The sequence below is a fragment of the Lathamus discolor genome, chromosome 8, assembly GCF_037157495.1.
Source record: "Lathamus discolor isolate bLatDis1 chromosome 8, bLatDis1.hap1, whole genome shotgun sequence".
NCBI lineage: Eukaryota > Metazoa > Chordata > Aves > Psittaciformes > Psittacidae > Lathamus > Lathamus discolor.
Window position 1 is genome coordinate 8,929,355 of NC_088891.1, and position 10,609 is coordinate 8,939,963.

Sequence of the window (10,609 nt, forward strand, 5' to 3'; positions counted from 1 at the left end):
CTCAGAAAGAAAGTAAAAACACCATAAAACACCAAAAGTATTTCAACTTGGATTCTCTATCAGCTCTTTTCTCTGGGCTGGCCTCTCCGTATGTGTTCTCCATGAAGGACCACAAATGATTTGTCATGAAGCCACACATTTCCTCCCTGGGTAATCCAGGGGACTGGGGGAAGAGCTCTCAGGTGCAGCACATAGGCTTGTTTTTGGCGCCTTGAATGCAGACCACCTGATAATCATTAAGCACCATGAGTTTATAAAAGGGGTCCTCCCCAGCTCAGGTGGGTTGTGGTGCGTGAGGAGCTCACTTTGGAGGTTAGCAGGATGAAGAGCCTTTCCAGAGGAGGAGGTAGCTGGGCAAAGAGGAGCGGCTTAGGGACTGGGGTGGTAGGTCAGGGTGGTGATTGCTTTGGTTTTGCTTCTGCTTGAAATAGCTTGCTTGCCTTTGGGGCTTAGTCTCTAGCTGTGGAATGCTGAGAAGCAGGAGAGGGCTTGTACCTGGGCAAAGCCTGCTTAAATATGAAGAGGTCTTCTGGTCTTTCAGGGAATATACCTGGGGAGAAGGGGCTGTGCTTGAATTCCTGCAGTTGAAGCAGCTTTCAGTAGAGCTGCTCCATGTGATGCCCGGGTGGTCAGATACTGACCTGAGTTTGTAATGATCACCCAGAAGGGATTTACAAGTATAAAGTGCAGCACTGACTCTGTTGGTAGGTGGCAATGTGGTGCGTGTCCTGGTGTGCTTGCTTTATATTGGGAAGAGGAGGCTGAGCTGCAGTTCTGGTTCATGTGCTTGACTTGGCAGAGGGGGGCTGGAAGGGGAAGGGCTGTGTACTCTGGCTGTCATATTTATAACTTCTTCCTTCTTTGTGTTTTGCCTGTCTGATGCTTTTCGGCTGCAGAGAGATAACTTTTGGGGAATGTATAATCGCGTGCTTCAGCTGATCAGGAAAGCTGATACGAAATAGCAAACCCCAACATCTAGGGTCTTCTGCTGTTAGCTAAGACTGTGATAAAGCCACCAGGTACTCTTGGAGCAGGTCAGATGAGGTGTCTTGCGATGCTTTGCGTCTGCCTGGTGAGGCGGGCTGTGCCTGTGATGGGGTGGCCCAGGGGAGGACCATGGTGTCCCTGGGCACACTTAGCTCTGCAGTACGTGATGCTGATGTGCACACGGGCACTACAGAGAAACCCCATGTCTCCTGGGAGGAGCCGAGCCTGCCATGGTGGGCACAGTCTGCCAGGATGCATCTTGCTCCTAACAGACCAGCTTCATTCAAACAGAGTTTTGCTGCATCTTCTGAAGCTAAATTTAAGAGACTATTTGCAAAGAGTTGCCTCTATTTTTAGCCCAGAACAGTTCCTTGTCTGCTCTTGTTGCGCAGCTGCATGTGCAGCTGTACTGGGGTGATAGAGGGAGCAGCATGGGGCTGGGTGTTACTATGGCTGTGCCCAGTTCACGTGGGGGTTCTGAGCTCTCCATGGGCTTGAAGTGGGGGATGCCTTTAAGACTCTTCATTGAATAACTTAGCAGGGGCTGAAGGGAAACATGGTTTGCACACGGGGCTTTTTTAAGAAGTTGTAAATTCCACGGAATAGAAAACATTTTTCCTGTATTTGCTCTCAAAATGGAACGGCCGTCAGCTCAAATGTTTTTGTGATGCTTCTGTAAATAAGGTTCACAGGTATGACTGATACAGCAATCTATCATCATGCCAAGCGGCTGCTCCACTCTGTGACTGTAATTTGATCCTGATGCGAAATAACTCTTTTAATATATAGGGGAAATAATCACAGCTTCTTTTCCCAGAATATTCCTTCTCTGGAAAGATAAAGAAACGGAATCCTTCCACCAAGCCGTGTTTCTCCTTAATTGATGCATGCTGCAGGCCCTTTGGTGGAGTTGCGGTTCCCAGGCGTGACAAAGATGAACGCAGCAGTGGATGGCAGATGGGTCTGACACAGGTAGAAAAGCATTTTCTCTTTGAGTAACTGGCCATCCTCAGCAGTGCCTCTGCCATGATGCTGCTGAGATAATCTATCTTTGACAGTCTGAAACCTGGTAGGATTTGAGACTGACAGTGTGGAAAATAGGAACTGTCTTGGCATTGAGCGGGCTGGCAGGGAAACCTCTTCCTGGGGGTGGGATTGACAGGGCAGTAAAACCGATTACCATGGACCCCGGCCTCGGTTTGCCAGGGCTGTGCTTGTGCAGACAACACTTCTGATTGCAATGGCTCTGCTTGCGCTCAGGTGAGCGGTTCTCATATGTTGAGGCTGCAGCTTTCGGGGCTGCTGCAATATTGCTGTATGGAGGTCACTTTGAAGTAATGCGTCTTGCTGCTACGCATTATGTACTTGAGCTGTATTCCAGTGCTGAAGCGATGCCTGGAGGAGCAGTGCCTTCTGGAAACATCATTCCACTCCTCTGTCTTCTGGAAAGTTCATTGCTGCCTTGACAAAATTCAGGTTTTATTAAAAATGATTAATGTCTATGCATTTAATCAAGGAGTATTCACACAGCGATGGCTTTACTATAATAGCTTGATTTTAAACAGCTTGTGTCCTGATGCGTGAGGTGCGTTATGTTATTTGACAGCAGTGACATTTATATTTGTAATTACTAAATGGTGGTAATCCATTGGAAAGCCTGCCCCACTTGAGGGAACAAAACGGATGGAAATGCACAGCACTGAAAAAGCACAAAGTGCCACGATACATCAGCGCATCCCGAGATTAAAAAAGCCACGGATGACATTTTCCCCCCAAACAAAAGCACATCCATGTTGCCAAATACATTGCTGACTTTTAACTATTTCTTTTGTATTCATGAAATATTCTAGTCCTGCTTATTGCCTGACACAGTTACTTCTTCATTTCAGAGCACAGGAGCATCTCGAAAGCAGATGATGTCATGTGCAGGAGTCATGGGCCTCCTGGGGTTTGATTACAGAATGCTGAAAAATTGGGCAAGTCAAGCTGGAATAGAGAACCCAAATCTGATATAAATCTTGATTAATTGGTGGGGGAAAAATGTTTGGAGCTGCTGTTTTTAAAGTGCTGAGAGGTAGGATAAACTTAGCTGGCACAAGCTATTTTGAAAGTGGCATTAGACTATTAACACTTTGCAGATATGATCTCTCCTCCTGCAAGAGGGTGCTTTATCAATGCATCTTCCATTGGGGTAGTAGGGAAAGGAGATGTTGTTAGGCCTGCTGGTAAGCAGTGATACTTATCGCCCAGTTAACAAGAGCTGTTGGAGGAGATTGGTACCTGAATTGTGTACATGTACAGGGAGATCTAAATGAAATCCATAGCTTGGATGATTTGTGTCGCTCACTAGGATGCTTGGTGACACTGGGCTGCTCTTATCCCTGTCACCAGTCTCCTTTTCTCCATGGGTTATTAGAGCATTTTCAGTCCAGTTTGGGTCTCAGTCCTGGCTGCACAACAGTCCATAGGAGAAAAACAGATCTTGCTGGACCTGCACAAGATGCAGAAACCTCCTGCAAGAGCTGCTCCTCTGGGATATTTAACCCTTTTTATTTCAGTTTGCCCTCCAACAACCTCTGAGTTGGGTGCCGAGCATCTGGCTTTGATGCAAGAGGTGTGGACAGGACCTGGGGACCAGGCAAACCCAGTAGCATGTGGGAGAGGCTTTTCCATATTAGCTGGATTATTAAGGCAAGACAAAGTTCTAATGCTATCCCCAGCCATTGCAGGGTCTCATAAGGTGGCCTTCAGAGCAGGGGGCCAGCACACAGGCAATACAGAACCTATGCTGTCCTATGGTGCTAGAGCCAGCTCTTGCCCTTAGCAGTTGGCATAGGTGCTGCTCAGGACTTGGATACATCCATCTACTGTGGGTGTGTGATTCTGCAAGAAAGAGTCTGTAAATACAGATTAAAGCCAGCTTGGTGCACAAGGGAGCTGGGCTTGCCTAGCTGTGATGGTGTACACCCATCTTGATGGTGTCTAGACATGAGCAGAGTCTTGTGTTATTGCAAAGCTCCAGTTGCTGTAAATAACAATCTTGTGACTTCAAGTTCGTGTTGCACCTGGATTTTTTCCGATAGTCATAATAGATATTTTCTCTTTCCTTGTATATTGGATATATCTCCTTTTCAGGTGGTAATTTATGCTGATTGCAGCTCATCAGTCTTGTATCTTGCCTGCCACAGGGTTTCTTATGCTTTCTAATTTACTGAAGGAATTGTGTACTGACAGCTCTCGATGAATCCCCCAGTACAGGAGGTGCATGTGGTGCTGAATCCTTGCAGAACAGTGAGTCCCAGAGAGTCCCTGACAATTTGTAATGGTTTTATACTCACATAAATGCTTCATTATAATAATCCAGCAATGGCAAAAGTAGCAAAAGGCTTATGATAGTCCTCTTGTTCAAAATAAAAACACTACCAAAAATTAACGACCTATCTATCATCTTGCAATGGGTTCTTTGGTTGACAGCAAAATCTGTCCTTTAGATAACACTGAAGTCCTCTTCCCCAGTGGTTTTCTAATCAAACTTTGCTTTCAGGAATGGTCTATAAGCTCTATCAGTATTTATGTAAAAAGAGGTTGATGATTCAAGAAGAAATAAAATATTTAGGTAAGAGTAATCCTATAAGCATAGCTGCTTTAGCTGTAATCATTCATCTTATGACATGGATGTATTTGGCTACAAACTTTTCCTTAGGAAAAATCTAGTTCCATTACAGTTTAAAATATTAAAGGGAAGAAAAAAAGAGCAGTTTTTGGATAGGAACGATCTGGCAATAGAAGTTAATGGCATTTAAAAGAAAGGTAAAATGCCACATGTCTGGCATGGGAACAAAAATAAAGCTGTTTTGAAAGTAGTCCCTGGCCATATGTGCATACTTAGTGCAGCTCTACAGTTGCTGTCCGAGGTGTCCCTGTAGAGCAGCAAGACAGTGCAGTCACATTGTCTTTCTCGGTCTTGGGGGGATGCTCTGATGGTCCTTTTCATCCTGGGATAGATTTAAGCTTTAAAGGCAAGAACTGCCTATAGGGCTTCTTTACAGCAAAGAAAGTACTGATCTCTCTAAGGTGCCCTTTGGAACCTGGTGGATCCCCTCCATCCCATGGGTGATAAATCCCTGTGTTCTTGTGTCATTCTGGGCTAAGGCTGCTGCGGAGCTCTACTGCTCTAGCAAGCATCAGCATGTACCTTGCTCTGCCCGTGATGCAGAGTCCTGAGGCTGGCAAGTTTTGCTTGTCTATAGTATTTCCATACCTGAAGCCTGATCACTGTTGTGGTAACCTTGACCTTTTGTGGTTTGTCATCTTCCAGATGAAATGATTCAGTCTGGCACAAGGCTGGTGAGGTACTGAGCTGATTATGAATGTGTAGCTTGTATCTACAAGGGAAATTAAATACTTCCTCAAAACCATGCAATGTGTCAGTTCTGCTGCAGTTCAGTCAGCTCTTCATTTTCTTGTTGGCTTTTTATAGTGGAAATTTCCTTAAAGTGCATTGTGGAAAGCATATTCTGTTCAGTTTGGGGTGACTGTGCACAGGCTGAGCTTGGGGCTTGAGTGGGGTGAGTGACTGGAAGGGATCAGTAGTCCTTCAAGTGCAAGATCCTGTGAATCTTGCTGGGGAATATTGAGATATTGAGTAGAAAGGTTTTAGTGAGCAACTTAATGTATGAAATTAAAATCTACCCAGGTCTCAGGCACACAGATCCTTGAGAACACATTGAATTCCTATCTTGCGACAGCTCAGAACAGGGTTTCAAAGGAGTACAGGGACATGAGGCTAATGGCACACTGAACTCAGGTACAATAAATCTGTGGTCTGGAAGATGCACAAAATATCTGTCCTATCCCTACAGATCTGGGGATTAAAGTACAGCAGGTCTTGCAGGTTATGAGAGCTCCAGCATGAGCTGCTCTATCTCCTGGGGTCAGATGTCCTGCTGGCAATTATTTGGTACCCAGCCCTGCCCTTTCACAGGCAGTCTGGGACTGGACTGAGCAGGCTGGGTAAATCTTGAGGATGGCAGCTTCCCTGGCTTAAACACCTTACAGTGCACCTGACCTCTGCTCCTTGGCCAGACCCTTTTGTGATGCAGGATGGTGCTGGAGTGGAAATAAAGGCCTGAGGGTTTTATTAGACTAAATAGGAATGATAAAATAGCATTAGCATCCCTGCAGTTGTATAATTTAATGTAAGATTCTATCAGTTTTATCCTGCCCCTCTAAATTTTTAATTTTTCAATATGTTAAAGGAGCTTCTCCCCTTTTTCTTAAAAACTTGTAATTGCTTCATGGAAATAGTGAGAAGGTGACTGAAAAATATCAATGGCTTTGCAGATGTTACTGGGGCTTTTGGTATCCACACAAATTGCTGTGTTAGGGGCAAAAGGGAGGTAGCTGAAAGTTCAACTGTCTTGGTTCAAAGAAGATTCCCAGTCCTGCTCAGGGAACTTCCAGGCAGGTGCTGCTGCTGGGATGTGCTTGGGCAGCATTCCAGGGGAAAGATGGACATCAGTGAAAAAACAAGATGCTGTTGAAGCAAGAGCAAACAAAGTCCAGGCCAGGCTGCTACTGGCAGTGGCACTGTGTCATCCTCTCTACAAGACAAGACGGCCTTGAATGAGGGATGCCTACTTCTCCTTGTTCTCCTGTAGGAAAACTTTTCCAGACTTACCCTCATCTAACACTTAGACACTTAACTAACAACTGAGTTTGTGCTGGAAATTAAATACAGAATTCCTCTTGTGCTAGTACTGGTTTTTGTCTTCTACATTGTTGGTGGAAGCAGGGGTCACTCCAGCTCTGTGTAAAAATAGGCAGGGTCTGATGCTAGTAATCTCCTTGATCTGTTAAGACTGTAATTGTATGCCTGGTCTTTCATTTTTCAAACCAAAATGAACTATTTTTAGTCTCTTTTTGTGAGATTAACTAAACAACATGTTTTTTTTGTACCTGTTCCAGTTTGAATTAGAGTTTTACTGAATTGGAATGCCTGGGCTCATCCTGTGTTTCAGATCCCCTACTGCTACCTGAGCAATGACACTAATCTCCAGCTTCTCCTGGGCACACCTTCTGTAATAATCACAGAAACTCATTAGCCTCTCTTGTGGCCCAGCCGTATCATCGGCTTATTCTACCAACAAATACACAGAGGTTGTCATCTTCCCAGGGGCTATCTGTTACACTTAAATAGAAACTATTTTTTCCTGTGGGTTATATTTTATTCCTGTCCCTGTTCCAGTAATTTCCTTGAAATGAATGCATGGTGGTTTCAGGATCTCTGCAGGCACTTGGCAGACTTGCAGCCATCGGTACAGTGTGTCTGAGAAGCATCTCTTGCAACTGAGAGGGTGAAGGATACCAGTCTGAACATGTTGATAGTGTCCAGCAAATCTGATGCCTTGATAGCAAGTCAAAGCAGCTGTGTTAAGGTTAGTGTCTGGCTGCTCTGAACGGCAAGATGTTGAATGATTACTGTATAGATGCTGGGGAGATGCCTCCATGGTGATGCTCGCTCTCTCCCCATGTGGGTATTTCTACAGACCTTGCAGGTGTTTGGTGGGAAGGTTGGTGTGGGCTTCCTGGCCTTTTCCTTTGCCTGATTTAGGAAATGGCTGTTTACCTGACATGGGAATTTGAATACATGAAGGTGGATCCGGGTTTAATCGCAGTTAACTGCCCTTCACTGCTTGGAGATCGTGCTGTTGTCTCTTTTTGAGACGTAAAATCAGAAGGTTCTTCTGTCTCTTGTCAGGAAGGCTTAGAGGAGGCATTGTCACAATCGTAGGGAGCTGCTTGGGTTTGCATGGTCCAGTCTGGCCTGCTGCATTTCACCTGTCACAGTTTGAAGCTGTTTAATAACTGACAGTTCTGCAAAACCAAATGCAAAGCAAATACATTGTACAGTCATTCTTAGTGGTACCAAGGGATGCTTACTAGGTGAGTTTGCTTCAAGCACCCAAATTGGTCACTTGTAGCAAGCTCCAGTTTTTTTTCTTCTTTCAGTAGATGAAGTAACACACAGAGCATTGTCTCTAATCATCAGGTCAATTCCTGTGAAAGAAAATCTGATCAAACCCTTAATTTCTCTTCAATTGATTAGATAGCACAGGCATGTTGAGAAGATACTTATAAAGACCACTTCAACCTTAATAAATCCTAGAGAAAAAGCAACAGTTCTTAATTTTCCAGTTGGCTACGTAGAATTTGTTAAAGCTATATTCTATGAAAATTGGCTCACCCTAGAGAGCTTCCAGTCAATCACATGCCTTAACAAAGGGCCTCAGTAAAGCAGCAGATAAGCACTGAAGACATGAATGGCTGAGTGTGGTACGTGGTTTAAAAATTACTTATTAGAAGAATTTAGTGCCCTTGTGAGTGATACAGCTGCTTTGGAGCATTTGGTGCTCTGCAGAAAGGAGACCTTGGTATTGGCAGCAAGAAATACTAATTGATTCAGCCAGGATGGGTATGTTTTGCATCACAAATTACCTGGGGCTTATTCAGGGGCTTAAGAGCAATTTCTTGCTTTCATTTTTCTGTATTGGTACCTAGCCATTCAAAAAGGCAGTGGGGCCTGTGCAGACTGCATGGTGCTTGTCAATAATGTGAGGACCCATGGATGTCCAAGTCTGTTCACATCCTCCAAAGAGTCAATCCGTGCAAAATGAAGCTGCTCGGAGCACAGTACAAGGCGCAGCTATTGTGGTCTCTCATTTGTAAATAAAGACCTTTTCCACTGACTTCAGTGAATGGTCTCGTTCCTTCCTGGAGCAATTACCTTATCAGCAGTATGAATGCACAGTTCTTCACAGTTTTCTTTTGTGGATGTCTTGCTATAAATCTGCTTTGTATTGCTATTGACCAAGCTGATACCCATATAGAGGGGACTATTGCAGAGCAAGTGTATTGTGGAAGGAAAATGGGATGCTTTATGTATGGGGATGATGCATTCACCTTCCAGCTGCTGTTAGTGATTCCAGTGCTGTGCAGCGCTGTGGTATTTGTAGAACAGTCTTTTCAATATTTGTTAAACCTATCTGCAGTATTGGGTAGGGTTTCCTTTTCTGTTGAAATAGCTACTGAATGTATGCACAGAGATGTTTCCAATAGGATTATTTTATAAAGCAGAAAATAAACTGAAGTGCTGTTCAGCTTGAAAAACATACTGGATTTTTCTTGAATTCCTACTGAATATAGAAATTTAGGTTATTCTTAAAGGATTTTTCCCCTTACAAGGTCAAGTCTGGTTGTCTGATCTCGGTGCCTTTTTTTTCACTGACTTCAAGGAGCACTGAATCTAGTTTGTAACCACAAACTTTCTACTATGTGAATTAGAAGTAGTAATTAAAATCTAAATGGGCTATTTCTGGCTGAGGTTGGTGGACTTCAGACCCTGTAACTGCTGAAAGGAGCATCCTTTAATAGGCTGTAGCTGGGCTTTATTCCTCTTTGGGACTCTGGGGAAATGGGAGTCCAGTAAAGAGGATCATTTGGGGCAAATATTCTTTTCTTCCCCACATTTGTTACCATTCCTGTTGCTCTTGGTGAAAGCAGGTGAACGAAGGCTGTTCTCTGTGAAGAGCAGGGTGAGTCCATCAGAACATGTCAGGAAACTGAAGGTGTGGTTTCCTTTCCAATTCACTTCTCATGGCTTGAAAATGAGTCCAAGTGGAAAAGTTAAGGGAAAAAAAGTTCCTCTTGATCTCGTGTTTTGGTTTATATCACTAGGAGTGCAGGCAAACACCTGTGAAAGTCACTAAAATCACTGTCTTGATATAAACTGTAACAGAGTCTTAACTTTGTCTTCCGCAGGGGTGTGTGAACAAATGGTGCCCTATGAGCTGTGGCCGGATCCTGGATTTTCGTTCTTTCCCACCTTGAGCAATATGCTCCCAAGGGCGGGTTGGAAGCACTGGAGAGTTTTCCCTCTGCTGCAAATATCACAATAATGAAAACTTCAAATCTTTGCTTAACTCCAGCACAATTGGAATTTTTTTAATGAAAAGCAAGTATATTTCTAGCTCTTGTCGACAGAAACCTTGAGCTAAGTATAGTCTAAAGCATTTAAACAGACGGTAGATGAAAATAATGCAGTGGTTGGAGCTCTTTTAATAATGACTCTTAGGGCTTAATTCATGACTTTAAAGCTCTTGGGGTGGGAAGTCTGAGGACTCCTGGGGTCTAAGGCACATCAATAACAGTAATAGCCTCTCTATGGATTGATGAGCTTAACTGAGAAATGAAGGAAACCAGCTGTGTTCAGTAATGATGGCAGATACATCACAACTCTTGAGTAACGCCCTGTCTGCACGTACCTGGGATGGTTTTACCCGGCAGACCTGGACCTGAGCAGCTCAGCAGGGAATCCTGATGTTGTGTATGTAGGCTGCAATTCCCAGTCAAGTTGGAGACTTATACATCTCCAGCATGTGCTTGTCCTTAAGGAAGGCAAGTATCAAAGATGTTGTCCAGGCTGTCACAGTGCCCCCCACTTGTATTGTGGTCCTGTGTCTAAATGGAAATGTGGTCCTGGTTGGTGCTCTTGACACCTCTGTGTTGGAGACATCACATAGGGTTGAGCAATCTTTTGCATATCAAAGAGCTCTGCTGGAGA

At 44.2% G+C, this 10,609-nt stretch overlaps 1 long non-coding RNA gene across 1 annotated transcript; it reads left to right on the plus strand.

The window, feature by feature from the left end:
- Positions 1-292: 292 nt before the first annotated feature.
- LOC136019026 (uncharacterized) lies at positions 293-10,324 on the plus strand. The gene is made up of 3 exons (XR_010614711.1): positions 293-346; positions 1,805-1,959; positions 9,808-10,324. It is a non-coding gene; the product is annotated as an uncharacterized LOC136019026 (long non-coding RNA).
- Positions 10,325-10,609: the final 285 nt, after the last annotated feature.